Here is a 14,739-nt window from a genome sequence, read left to right on the forward strand (position 1 = left end):
GCCTCGATCGCCTTTATACAGGGGTCTGTGGGAGGAGCCACAGGAGCAGTCAGCAGGAGCGTGTCCATAGTTTATACATAGGTATACATAGTTTACTACATTCATAACAGGGAGCGGATGGAGTGGAGTGCCTCGGGGAGGACCACCTGCCAGCAAGAGACTGGCAGTCCCTTTGACCTAAGGGCTAAGAGTGTGGCCTTCCACACCATGGCATTCTCCCTCTCCACCTGTCCATTCCCCCAGGGATCATAGCTCTTGGTCCTACTAGTAGCAATACCCCTAGCCAGCAGGTATTGGTGCAGCTCGTCTCTCATAAATGAGGACTGTCTGTCACTGTGGATATAGCAGGGATATCCAAACAGAGTGAAGAGCTGGCGCAGGGCCTTTATGACGAACGTGGCAGTGGTATTGGGGCAGGGGATGGCAAAAGGGAACCGCGAGTACTCGTCGATTATGTTAAGAAAGTACACATTGCCATCCGTGGAGGGAAGGGGGCCCTTAAAGTTGACACTCAGTCGCTCAAAGGGGCGGGTGGCCTTGATAAGTTGTGCCTTTTCAGGACAGTAAAAGTGCGGTTTGCACTCAGCACAGTCTTGGCAGTCCCTGGTCATCGTCCTGATTTCCTCAAGGGAGTAAGGCAGGTTCTGGGCTTTCATGAAATGGAAAAGCCGGGTGACCCCCGGATGGCAAAGATCTACATGGAGGGCGTAGAGCCAGTCGAGCTGTGTGCTGGCACATGTTCCCCGAGATAGGGCATCGGGGGCTCCTCGTTTATGAGTGACGAGCTGCGCCAATAATTGATGCACCATCAATAACTCTAGGAGACTGGAAGTGAACGATAGGCTTTTATTAACAGCGAAAAAGGGAGCACGACCATGTCGAAGACTGAGGGAGGAGCAGTGCCCGAATCGCCTTTATACAGGGGTCTGTGGGAGGAGCCACAGGTGCAGTCAGCAGGGGTGTGTCCAGACAGGTATACATAGTTTACCACAGTTATGCTGCCCACAATTTACTGCACTTAATTCTAAAAGATAATCAGTATTAAACTACACCAGTCACAGATGGCCATTAATCACAATGGTGAAAACACAACTGCAGCCCTGGAAAGAAATATCTCTTAGAAGTTTATACTTGATCACACTTTTCCATTAGATTCAATGAACATGAAATTCTGGAAGATTTACTCTTTTTCTGCAGGCTTTGTTCAGCTACAATGGTTGCTGATACTCTATTAATTATATGGGGGAGGGAGCTTCCTTGTAAGTCGAATCACAAACACAAGAAAATCTGCAGATGCTGAAAGTCCAAGCAACACACAGAAAATGCTAGAGGAACTCAGCAGGTCCGGCAGCATCTATAGAAAAGAGTAAACAGTCAACAACCTAAAATGTCAACTGTTTACTCTTTTCCACGGATACTGCCTGGTCTACTGAATTCCTCCAGAATTTTGTGTGTCTTCCTTGTAAGTAAGTGCATTGTGAACTGCCACTGTACTTTGACCTTCTCCTGAGAAGACCCCAATTTCAACTGCCTAGCCCATCTCCAACTGTCACAGAACCAGAATGTGCTGTCTTCTTCCATTCATTGTTCTACTCATTACACTTTGATTGTTACATTGAGGGCCGTGTCCATGCAAGGAAACTAATTTTGAAAGTCTACAGGTAAGAAAATTTTCATTTCAGATGATGAATACAAAATTTTAAAGTAACATTTCAACTAATTTGTTAAAAACTACCATTTGTTTAATGCACAGATGACATTTTTGTTTGTGAATTAAGGGTTATGGGGAAAAGGCAGGTAGATAGAGCTGAGTTTATGGACAGATCAGCCATGATCTTATTGAATGGTGGGGCAGGCTTGACGGGTCAGATGGCCTACTCCTGCTCCTATTGCTTATGTTCTTATTAATATAATATAGATTTCACTTGGTCCAGGTGTGTTTTTACTTACTTCAGAATTTTTTTTGTCTAACCACCAGGCTGATTTGTTTCTTAATCTTTAGTCCTTTACCTCTCAATATTAATATTTAGGTCTAATTTTCCTTACCAATAATATAGTCTCACATTCCTATTCTTCTCTCCCCTTTTTCAAAGAGTCTTGATTTCATACTAAAATACAGTTCTACAAGGTTCTGAAAATCTTATTCCTGGGAGACTTTTAAATTTGAAAACTGGTAGTCTGTTTTGCAACATGGATATGCTTAATGTTATCTTAACTTCAATTTTCTGAATAATTTTGAGTGATCTGTATAAACATTGGTTATATTTTTGTCCTCTTTTCCATAAATGCTGCCTGGCCTATTGAATTCCTTCAGCATTTTGTGTGCCTTCTGTGTATGTAAATAATGTATTATCAAGGTGTGTGTATGTATGTATGTGTGTGTATATATGTCACCGTATACAACCCTGAGATTCATTTTCTTGCAGACATACTCAATAAATCCATATAATAATAATAATAGCAAATACAGAATCAATGAAAGACTGCACGAACTGGGTGTTCAACCAGTGGGCAAGGACAACAAACAGTGCAAATGCATAAGAAATAATAAGTAGCAATAAACATCAAGAACATAAGCTTGAGATAGTGACGACAGTAACTTGTGGAGTTTAGTGCCAGTTTAAAAAAAAACAAGCAGGGTCTGTCAAGACTTTCTGTGGATTATTGGGCACTTGTCAAGGGCCAATAAAAAAATTAGATTTAAGGTGAGACTTTGGCTCAAAAGGCTTTTGCAAAAAGAGGCAGAGGCTAAGGTAAGTTCTGGTAAATTTCTGGTAAGTTTCCTTCCTTCATTCTTTCTTATTGCACAGTTAGAGCAGTGAGAATGACAGAACAGTGAATGCTACTTTTGCAAGATATAGAGAAGACCTCCAATACTGGTGCAACTACAGCTGCAAGAAATGCATCCAGCTGCAGCTTCTTGCAGACTATGTTGGGGAACTGGAGCTGGAGCTAGATGATCATTTGGAAGATGGAGAGGATGATTGAATTGAATGGTTAAGGAGGTAATTACACCTAATGTGCAGGACACAAGTAACTGGGTTACCATCGGGAGAGGTTAAGTAGATAGGCAGCCAGTGCAGGGTACCCCTGTGGTCATTCCACTCAATATCAAGAACAACCTAGCAGAGGAAAGCCAACAGAAGTCAGGACTCTGGCACTGATTCTGGCTTTGTGACTCAGAAGGAGATAGGGGATTTCTTGGTTAGGGGAACAGGTTCTGTGGAAAAAGCAAGATTACTGGATGGTCAGGAATAACTCAGAATGAGTCCATAGCATATTTAAGGGAGAGCGTGAATAGCCGGAGGTAATGGTCCACATCAGTACCAATGACTTAGGCAGGAAGGGTGATAAGGTTCTGCAAAGTGAATAATCTAGTGCTTTCCCGGCACATGTGACAAATAGACTCTTCTTGGACTTCTAGCCAGGTACAAGTATCGATTATAACCAACACTTCAATGACAAACTCAGCCATCTCCTTCAGGGATAATGCCATGCAAAGTGAATTCAGGGAGTTAGGTGCTGAGTTAAAGCAACAGACCTCCAAGGTAGTTATCTCAGGATTGCTACTCATGCCACGTGCTAGTAAGACTAGAAATAGGAAGATAATTCAGTTTAACATGTGGCTAAGGTGATGGAGCAGGAGAGAGGCTTCAGATTTTTGAATCATTGGGATTTCTTCTATGGAAGGTAGGACTTGCACAAAAGGGACGGATGGCTTGCACCTGAAGTGGAGGGGGACTGATATCCTTGTGGGAATATTTGCTACTGCTGCTCCAAGGGGGGTGGAGAAAGGGGGAAGAAATTAGAGTTGAAGGGGGATGGGAACCTGAGTGCCAAAGCAGATAGTGGAGCAGGGAAAGTAGACGTTACGCCTACTTACAAAGACAGGAACTGGAATGGTGAGCTTGATGGGACTAATGTTCTCAGTTTTGTCTATTTCAATGCAACAAGCATTGTAGGTAAGACAAATTAGCTTGAATCATGGATCAATGCATAGAATTATGATATTGTATTCATTAGTCAGACTTGGTTGCAGAGGCACAGTACGGGCAGCTCAATATTCCAGAGTTCCAATTCAGACATAATAGAAGTGGGAGGGGTGGAATTACTTGTCGAGGAAAATGTCACAGCAGTGCTCACCCAGGACAGACTAGAGGGCTCATCTACTGAGTTAATACGAGTAGAACTGAGGAGTAAGAAAGTGATAACCATGTTAATGGCATTATATTTTAGGCCTCATAGTAGTCAGTAGGATTTAGAGGAGCAAATTTATACAGAGGCTACAGACAGCTGCAAGAAAAATAAGGTTGTGATAATAGGTGATTTTAACTTCCCAAATACTGACTGGGACTCCCACGCTGTAAAAGGACCAGATGGGTTAGAGTTTGTCAAATGTTTTTAGAAAAGCTTCCTGAATCAATATATACAAGTCTCATATAAAGAGAGTGCGATACTGGATCTCCTATTGGGGAACAAGACAGGGCAATGATAGACGTGTGTGTAGTGGAACCTTTTAGATTGGTTGATCACAAAGCCACTAGTTTCAATATAAATATGGAGAAGAATAGACTGGTCCTCAGATTGAGATTCTGAAATAGAGAAGGGCCAGTTTTCATGGATTCAAAAAGGGTCTGGCAGATGTAGATTGAGATAGGGTTTTTTCTACCAGAAAAAAGCTCTTGGTAAATGGAAGGCCTTCAAAGAGTACGGATTATATATGTACCTGTTAGAATAAAGGGCAAGGCTAATAGATTTAGAGAACCTTGGTTTTTGAAGGATATTGAGGCTCTGTTTAAGAAAAAGGAGATACAGAACAGGTATAGGTAGCAAGGAAAAATGAGATGCTTGAGGAGTAGAAGAAATCCAAGGGAACACTTAAGATGGAAATCAGAAGGGCTAAAAGAAGGTATGAAGTTGCTCTGGCAGACAAGGTGAAGAATAATTCCCAAGAGCTTCTAGATATGTATTAAGAGCGAAAGAATAGCAAGGAACTAAATTGGACAACTTGAACATCAGTGAGGTCATCTATGCATGAATCTGAAAAAGATGGGGGGAATCTTAAATGGATTTTTGCACCATATTTACTTGGGAGATGAACATAGGGTCTATAAAATGTGAGATAAAACAGTAGCAAAATCATGGACTGTATTCAAATTACAGAAGAGAAGGTGCTTGCTATCTTTAATCATATTGAGGTGGTTAAGTCCCCAGACAAGGTGTCTTCTTAGATCTTGTAGGAAGCTAGTGCAGAAATTGCAGGGTTCCTGGCAGCTGAAAAAAATGGAGCTGAAAATGGCAGATGGAATTTAATGCTAACAAATATGAAGTGTTGCATTTTGGGAAGACAAACCAGGGTAGGACTTATACAATCCTACACTGGGACACAGAGGAGTGCGGTAGAACAGAGGGACCTGGGAATATAGATCCTTAATTCCTTGAAAATGGTATCACAGATAGATAGGTTCATAAAGAGATTTTCTGGCACACTGGCCTTCATAAATCAAGACACTGAGTACAGAAGTTGGGATGTTACATCAAAGAAATTGGTGAGGCCTAATTTGGAGTATTCTAAGCAAGAGAAAATCTACAGATGTTGGAAATCCAAGCAACACACTCAGAATACTGGAAGAGCTCAGCAGGTGTCTAAGGAAAAGAGTATAGTCAAAGTTTCAGGCCAAGACCTTTCCTCAGGACTGGAGAAAAAAATGAGGGTCAGAGTTAGAAGGTGAGGGGACAGGTGGAAGAAACTAGGAGGGGGACAGGTGCTGGGAAGTTGATTGGTGAAAGATATAAGGGCTGGAGAAGGGGAAATCTAATAGGAGAGACCAGAAGGTCATAGAAGAAAGAGGGGGAGGAGCACCAGAGAGTGCAAGCAGGGAGATAAAGTGAGAGAGGGGAAAGGGATTGGGGAATGGGGAAGGGGGTGGGATTGGGGTGGTAGCCATTACTGTAAGTTCATGCCATCAGGTTGGAGGCTACCCAGACGGACTATAAGGTGTTGCTCTGCCAACCTGAGTGTGGCCTCATCACGCCAGTAGAGGAGGCCATGGATGGACATATCGGAATGGGAATGGGCCGTGGAATTAAAATGGGTGGTCACTGGGAAATCCTGCTTTTTCTGATGGACAGAGCGTCGACGTTCAGCGAAGCAGTCTCTCAATCTGCATCGGATCTCACTAATTTACAGGAGGTCACACCAGGGCATTGTATGTAGTTTTGGTCACCTACCATGAGGAAAGATGTGAATAACATTGAAAGAGTACAGAGAAAATTTACAAGGATGTTGCTGGGACTTGAGGAATTAGGCTAAACAGGTTAGGTCTTTTTCTCTGGAATGTGTGATAATGAGGGCAGTTTTTACAGTTATACAAAATTATGGGGAGAATAGAGAATATAAAACCAAGCAGGCTTTGTGCACTAAAATTAGGTGAGATTACACCTAGAAGTCATAGCTTATAGCTGAAAGGTGAAATATTTCATGGGATTCTGAGGGAGAACTTCATTCAGAGGGTGTTATGACTGTGGAATGAGCTGCCAGAGGAAGTGGCGAATGTGGTTTAGATTGCAACATTTAGAAATAGTTTAGATAAGTACATGAATGGGATGGGGTGGGTCAATGGGATTTGTCAGAATAACAAATTGGCATGGACTAGCTGAGTCAAAGGGCCTGCACTGTGCTGTAGTGTTTGGACTCTAAATCTGATTTCAAGTCACTTTGTCCTAATCCACTTGCTCATGTTGTTCAGATATAAATTAGAACATACAGTGGTCACAACCAGTATTGTCATCTTGTATTCCACAGCAGTAAACAAAGACGACAAGTTTAAATTACCATCTTCTTCACAGTCCAACTATCTTGGACATTTTGCTTAATGTTATATTGAAGCATAGATAAAGAGAAAGGAAAATAAAATGATTGTTAAGGAAACTGATTATTTTCAAATGTTAAGCAAAACATTATTCCATTTTCGGTTTTTAAAAATCTCAAAACACAACTTTAAGGAACGGCAGGGAAATTGTGCCATAACTTGCCCTCAAATTAACCACATTAAATGCATAATGTCAGACATCCCACCGCTCCTGGAAGTTCCAGGAGTCTCCCGCATATTGATAGTGGCTCCCTAACCCCCTCAAATTATATGCAATATCCCAGAAATCAATTTTTGAGAGGGGGGGGGGAGAAAATCCTGACTGGTCTTTCTTTATGCTAAGTAGACCTAACAGTTTTCTCTGTGGGCGGGCTGTACAGTCGACTTCTCTCTCTCTCTCTTTCATTGTCCATCAGTTCAATTTAGCATCCTGCAGCACCATGGCAGAGTGTTACAAAAAAAAAGAAAATATAAAAAGTACTTCACCCCAGACTACACTAAAGTGTACTCCTGCCTAATAAGGGTCAAAAATAAATCACACAGTTGCTCGCTGCACTCTTTACAACAGTGATTTTTCTATTGCCCATGGTGGGTTAAATGACTGTAAAAGACACATTGAAGTGAGTTTAACAGGTGTCATTTAAACTAGCTGGCTAGCTGCTAAGGAGCTACTCTATTGATGTTCTACATGATGAAGCCAAACTCCCTGTACATTTGCTTAAAGTTGTAATAGAACAAAAAAAAACCGACTCCATAATACTATGTCCTGTATACCTACACTCTTGGGGGTCGACCGGGATTGGTGGGAGGGTGGTGATGGTGCTACCTCCCTGAAATGAGTTTTTGCAGGGTGGGATGTCTGATGTGTTCATAAGGGCGTTGAAATTTGTGGGTTCTTTCTGCATAAGAAAGTGTGTGGCCCCAGATCGCAATGCTCCAACAAAGTACTCATTGGCCTAAAAATGCCTGGGGAACCCTTGAAAACGACGTGAAAGATACTAAACAGTCTCCATCTAGCACCAGTTTTGGGGCCAGGAAGTGTTCCACCCATTCCCGCCGAAACACCAACGACTCAGGTTAATATCTACAAACACCGCAATACAACATTTTGAACTCACCTTTCTTCTTCACTCTCAAATTAGTTTGAAGCCGGTTTAAACAGGCCGCCGATGCCTGCCGTTGCTATGGATACTGCGGTATTGAACCTCATGGGCGTCGAGCCCATTCCGCCCAGAGGTCGCGGCGGTAAAATGCAGTTCCAGGTTATTTCGCATCGCAATGTCTCGGGCGATGCTACGTTTTGTTTGCCAATTTAAAATCAGAGATATGGTATAGAGAAATCGAAACAGAATGGAAATAAATTGACGCGAGGGGATCAGGGCGCAATTTCCTGCGCTGAGTGATGGTTTTTACTCATTTTTGTGGTTTAGTTTCTCTTATTAAATATCTTCTTCTTGTGTTTGATCACCAGAAGCCGGAAAAAAACAATAAAACTGAGGGGAAGGGGTTGGGTTGCTTCCGAATTTGTGCAAACATGTCCGCAAGGGCAATAATAACCAGCTTGTCCTGGAGGGGAAGGGGAGGAAAGTCCTAGTTTTCTCCCAGAATCTTCGCCTCCGCTCCACCTATTTATAATGAATCACAAAGAACATATTCAGGATGTGATATCCAATCTCTGTAAAATTAAAATGGTGGATGATCTTAGAATTCAAATAAAACAAGGGCTGCGTGATGGAAGAGTTCTGTAACCCAGTTTCCCCGTAATGAACCCGATCACCTAACTCGGAAAACTTAGTTTTGAATACGTGAACCAAAAGTATTTGCATTCCCGAGTCCCTTCTGTTTATAGAGCTAGGCTTATTAGTACAGGAAAAAATGTTAACATTGCAGTCACAACGATAAAGCGGTCAGGAAATAAAAGTACATTCTAATGCTTTCTAAATGTTCATTCAAAATCCGTCTAAATCATCTATTATTTAGGGTCAGGTATTAAACAAGGGATCCAGAGGCAGAGACATTCAAATCGCGCTGATGAATATGGAAATTATTCTGTAGTTTTATTTATCACGTACGAAATGAACTGGCGTCTTGTTTTAACCAGTCTAGGCAAATTTTAAGTGAAAGGGGAAATAGTGAATTGACGTACGTTTTGGATGAGACACGGCCCTCTGGCTTTATTTGTACATGACAGAAAATGGGATGCTATCTATATCTGTGGAATATCTCCTTCTTTACACTTTATGGATATCCCTCACACGTTGTCATTATAGTTTCATAAGTACAGGAAGGCGGAACAGAAGCGGGAATGGATCGGTTTACATTCGAGACTCAGATTCGGTTATAAGAGTTAAAACAAAAAAAATAATGAAATTGAACAGAAACGAGGAAGATCGAAGTCAAATACCAACAGAGGCAGAAAAACCTGTAGAGAGAAGAATGATATATGAGAAAGAAATAATTGCTCTGAATGTGAGGAACACAATTTCAGTGAGTATTTTTGAATACATTGCTTGCGTTTAATATTTGCGAACTATGGACCCAACAAAAGGCCACAGAATTCCTTGATGACAATTTTCTATTCAAATTGCTCATCGTGATTACAACTAACTGGCTAAAACATAATATTGTACATCATTCCACCCAGACAGAAAGAACAAAGATACATAAATTTATATTTGCATTAACAGGTGTATTTCAGAGATTGAAATTATAGATGGTATAACAAAAGATAAACCAATAAGATATGTTGGTGGTACTTCTTGTCATTGAATTGGGAGTTGATTCCCTCATTCTCATAGTGTCAATATAGAAATTGTGGCAGCCAATGTATTACAGGGAGGGGGCAGGAGAATAAGGTTACAATGATAATAAATCAGCCATGATGGAATGGCCCTGACAAAAATCTAGTGGAAATAGTAAATAAAACTTGAAAACACTCAGCAGACCAGGCAGCATCCACAGAGAAAGTCAGTTTGTTTTAGCTCCAGTTTCCAGCATTAAACAAAGAACAGTACAACACCGGAAAAGACCCTTCAGCCCAGACTCTGTGCTGAACACAATGCCAAATTAAATTAATTATCTTTAGCCTGCAAATGATCTATTATTCACCATACCCTACATTTTCACGTGCCTGCCAAACATCTCTACCATAGCTACTTCCACTACCTCTGACATCCCATTCTAGATACTTAAACTCTAAAAAAAAACCTGCCACAACATCTCCTTTAAACTTCCCCTCTCACCTTAAATGCACATCTTCTAGATCTTGGGAAGATTCTGGTTGTCTACTCTATTTTTATAAACTTCTATCAGGCCTCTCCTCAACTTCTGACACTCTAGAGAACACACCCATTCGTCCAACCTCTCCTTGTAGCTCAAACCATCTAATCCAGCACCTTGGTAAACCTCTTCTGCAGCCTTTCCAAAGGCTCCTTTAGGACTGCATTGCCTGGAAGCTGAGAGAATGAGGGAAGATTTGATATAGGTATACATAATGATGAGGGGATATAGATAGGGTAAATGCAAGCAGGCTTTTTCTCCCCCGCACCCCAGAAAACTACTAGAAGTCATACAGTAGGTTAGGGTGAAAAGTGAAATGTTTTAGGGGGATCTGAGGGGGAGTTTCTTCACTTGGAGTGTAATGAGAGTGCAGAACAAGCTGCCAGCAGAAGTGCAGTTTCAACATCTAAATTAAATTTGGATGAGTAGGCAGAAAGGGGGAGGTCTGGAAGGCTGGTGTCCAGGAGTGGGTTAATGAGACGAAGCAGAATAATAGTTTGGCATGGACTAGATGAACTGAAGAGTCTGTTTCTGTGCTGTATTACTCTCTAGCTCAATGCTCCATGAGCCACATTAGCACCCTTCCACCACTACCTACTGCTATCTATGTGCAGGCAAATTCTAAATCCAAACTACCAAGTCACTCTCAGTGGATCCCCTGCACCATAGCCTTTCAGGTAGCCTTACCATGAGGGATCTTGTAAAGTGCCTTACTAAAATCCAGGTAGACTAAATCCACTGATCTACTCTCATCAGTCGCCTTTGTGTCACGGTCTGGTCTGTGGACTCCTCATTCCAATTATTTCCCTTTCCCTGTGTTCTGTTGGGTGCCTTGATTAAGGCACCTGATCTTCATTTTGAACCGGCAGCATAAAAGGTCCTGGGTTACAGCTACTCATGGCTGGACCGTCATCAGCAGTTTGTCACCAGAAGCCAGTCATCTCAGCAAGGTGGCTATGTCTGTCTCGGGGCCGCCGAGAATCGTGGACTCCAGTTGCTTCAGTGCCATGGCCGCTTAGTGAATTCAGTCGTTTTCGTGTCCAGCTGAGTTGTTGGCCGTTTTGCCACTACTCCAAGAAAGATACGAATTCTGTCGTTTTCATGGCTGGCTGAGACTGGGACGAGTCGGTATCCTGACGTCCGCAGTTCCTGGGTCGAGTTAAAAGCCTGCTGTTTAAGTCCTTCCAGCTAAGTAAGTCCGACCGTTTGCCATTACTCCAAGTTGGGCATTCAGTCTCCTCGTTGTCCAAGTCCTTCCAGCTGAGTAGGTCTGGCCATCTGCTGCTACTCTGAGTTGGGTAGTCTGTCTCCTTGTTGTCCAAGTCCAGGCTCCAAGCCATGTTCCAGTTCCAGGCTCCGAGTCTGAGTCAAGGTCCAGGTTCTGAGTCTGAGTCCTAGCCCAAGTTAAGTCCGAGTCGAAGTCCTAGTCCAGGTTTTACCGGTTTGTTATCCAACCGGTTGTCCAATCGTCCAGGTTGACATTTTTGTCCTCGCTCCCTGGCCTTCCTAGTAATTATCAATAAACACTGTTCTGTTTATACTACCTCTGTGCCTGTGTCTTGCACTTGGGTCTGCTCCCAACACCCCCTTGTAACACTTTGACACCTCCTGAGAATATTCATATTTGTAGGACATGACCTGCCCTGCAAAAGCCTCATTGACCATCCCTAATTAGGACCTGTTTTTTTTTCCAAACGTGTGTAAATAAATCCTGTCCCTAAGAATCCTCTCTCGTCACTTCCCTACCACTGATGTGAGGTTCTCTCACCTATAATTTCCCGTATTATCCTAATTTCTCTTCTTGAACAAAGGAATTATGTTGGTTACAAAGCAGTCCCTTAAGACTTCAGCTGTTGCTAATAAGGCTACAAAAGACTGTCAAGTTCCCAGCAATTTTCTCTCTTTCTTTCAGTAATCTTGGATATATCCCATCAGGCCCTGTGGACTTAATCACCTTGATGCTCTTCAAAAGGTAGTGCTACCTTCCTTTTCTAAAGTGTACCAGTACATTTAAATGCTCCCACATGTTACAACTATCCTCCATTTCCTTCTCCCTAATGAACACCAACACAAAGTATTCATTTAGCACCTCGCCCGCATCCTCTGGCTGCAAGCATAAATTATCCTCGAGCAGTCCTACTCTCTCCTGAGTTATCCATTTGTTTTTTAATGTAAATATAAAATGAATTGGGATTATAAAATTTAGGATTATGACTTGGGAGTATAAAATGATCAACACTGGCGCACCCCAGGGATGTGTGCTTAGCCCACTGCTTTACTCTCACTATACCCATGACTGTGTGGCTAGGAATACTCGAAAACTTTTATACACATACCGTGGACAGTATTCTCACAGGCCGCATCACAGTCTGATATGGTTGGCGGGGTGCGCGAGGGGAGGGGACTACTGCACAGGACCAAAAGAAGCTACAGAGATTTGTAAAATTAGTCATCTCTATTCTGGATACTAGCCTCCATAGTATCCAGGACATTTTCAAGGAGTGGTGCCTCAGAAAGGTGGCGTCCATTATTACTGACTACCATCACCCAGGACATGCCCTATTCTCATTGTTACCTACAAGGAGGAGGTACAGAAGCCTGAAGGAACACACTCAGCAATTCAGAAACAGCTTCTGCCATCTGATTCCTAAATGGGCATCGAACCCATGAACATTATACTTACTGTAATTGATTTATTTCTTTATTTTTCCTTCTATATTATCATGTACTGCACTGTACTGCTGTTGCTAAGTTAACAAATTTCATGACACATGCCGGTGATAATAAACCTAATCCTGATTCTCTTTAATCCTCAAATCTGCAGTACTCTGACATAATTGTCACCATTGTGGACTGAACGTAGGTGTTCTGTGTGGTGTTTACACAAGCTGTATCTATAGGAAAGTTAGAGGAGTCTGGGTAGTACTATAAATTGCAGGAAGTGAAACTAGATCTAGGAATAGTTGGCTCTCGGGGGGAGGGAGAAAGTGAGTAGGCTTTTTCGACTGAGTGAGACTCATGGGTCAATGTTGAAAGGTGAAATGTATAAGGGGAACAAGAAGGGTAACTTCTTCACAGAGGGTGGTGAGAGTGTGGAATGAGCTACCAGTGCAAGTGGTGGATGCGGGTTTGATATCAACATTTAAGAGAAATTTGGATAGGTACATGGATTGGAAGGGTATGGAAGGCCCTGGTGTAGATGGATGGAAATAGACAGATTAATGATTAATGATTCAGTATGAATGAATGGGCTGTTTCTGTGTGGTGCTGTTCTATGGCTCCAAGTGTTACATAATTTGTGTTTGCTTGGGATGGAGGTGGAAAGGGTCAATAACAAATTTCTGGGTGATATCTTATCAGAGGATCTGTCCTGGGACTAGCATGTAAATGCTTATTCAAAAAAAAGCACAGCAGTGCTTCTCCTTTTTCAGAAGCTTGCGTAGATGCAGCATGTTATCTAAAACTGACAGATTTCTGCAGCTGCACTGTAGACGGTAGCCTCTCCCACCACTAGACATTTATAAAGAGCACTGCCACAAGAAAACAACACCATCATCAAGGACCACCACTGTCCCAGCCATGCTCTCTTCTCAATGTTTTCCATTGATTCCATTGTCCTTCTTTATTCCACTGCGGATGCCTGAAAGAAAATTAATCTCAAGATAGTATTTAGTGATATATAGGCACTTTGATTATAAATTTACTTTGAACTTTGAGAAGAGGTTAGTGTATTGGCGGAGACTGAACCGGGAAGTTGCAGATTGGATCCCTTTGGAATGCTGAAAGACATGGGAAAGATTTAGCTGGTGGTATTGTGGCTTGGGAAAAGAAAGAACATGAAAATTGAGTGCACTGCTGGTCCTAATGACTATCTACAGTCTACGTAGGAGATTGAAAAGATGACATTTATTACTAAATTATAAATCTGGAGATCCAAACAAAGTTCGTGTAAAACTAATTTATCCTAGGATGCAACGCAGTTAGGGTTCGGGGCTGATAATCCTGAAATTCGACAGATAGAGTTTACTTTGTAGTAACAGTTTATTTTTCCGTCATTCCATGCCTGTCTCGGAAGTCTTAGATTATTTAAAATCCTAAGTATCCTCTCGCTTGTTCGGAATTCTTACAGTGTTAACACAATATGTAAACATCCGTTGCTCTTAGATTGGGTAGCTATCGCACTTACTTCCTTCTTCCTTACTGAAGGAGGAACCATTTGATTGCTAGTAACACATCTTAACTGCAGTGTTGAGCTCAGACACAGCATTGTGAAGAAGTAACAGGCGGTCATCGGGACCTCGCGGAGCTGTTTTCGGGGAACAACGGCTGACGTATAGACAGCTATTCAATAAGAGCAAAGCATCGCACGCCAGTGCTCAATTTCGTTGTGGTGGATATTAAGACGACCGTGAGGGTAAGGACCTACAGTCTTGTATAGTGTAGTTAAATTGTGAGCACCTTTGTATAATTCCAAGCATCATGACGTGAGAGATGATTAACATATTTTATGCGAATTTTTTTTCAGAATATAAAATTGTATTTTAAGTCTTATAGGAAACCAATTTTGTACAATTTGTTGAGATGTTGA

The 14,739-nt window shown here is 41.9% G+C and overlaps 2 protein-coding genes across 13 annotated transcripts in view; one reads left to right on the forward strand and one right to left on the reverse strand.

Annotated features, from left to right (window-relative positions):
- The window catches only part of ccdc57 (coiled-coil domain containing 57), a 164,619-nt gene extending 156,493 nt beyond the window's left edge, over window positions 1-8,126 (reverse strand). For 5 of the 6 annotated variants that reach the window (XM_059948591.1, XM_059948590.1, XM_059948587.1 and 2 more), the window contains exon 1: window positions 7,991-8,126. The gene's annotated coding sequence lies outside the window, so the exon portion shown is untranslated. The remainder of the gene's footprint in view (window positions 1-7,990) is intronic. The other variant, XM_059948593.1, reaches the window with a different exon arrangement.
- A 366-nt stretch (window positions 8,127-8,492) lies between these two features.
- LOC132380073 (monocarboxylate transporter 4-like) overlaps window positions 8,493-14,739 on the forward strand; it is a 47,895-nt gene continuing 41,648 nt past the window's right edge. For 2 of the 7 annotated variants that reach the window (XM_059948606.1, XM_059948600.1), the window contains exon 1: window positions 8,493-9,359. The gene's annotated coding sequence lies outside the window, so the exon portion shown is untranslated. Of the gene's footprint in view, window positions 9,360-12,063; window positions 12,124-13,963; window positions 14,566-14,739 lie in introns of those variants that run through there. The other 5 variants (XM_059948602.1, XM_059948601.1, XM_059948597.1 and 2 more) reach the window with 3 other exon arrangements.

This window comes from Hypanus sabinus, chromosome 23 (assembly GCF_030144855.1).
Source record: "Hypanus sabinus isolate sHypSab1 chromosome 23, sHypSab1.hap1, whole genome shotgun sequence".
NCBI lineage: Eukaryota > Metazoa > Chordata > Chondrichthyes > Myliobatiformes > Dasyatidae > Hypanus > Hypanus sabinus.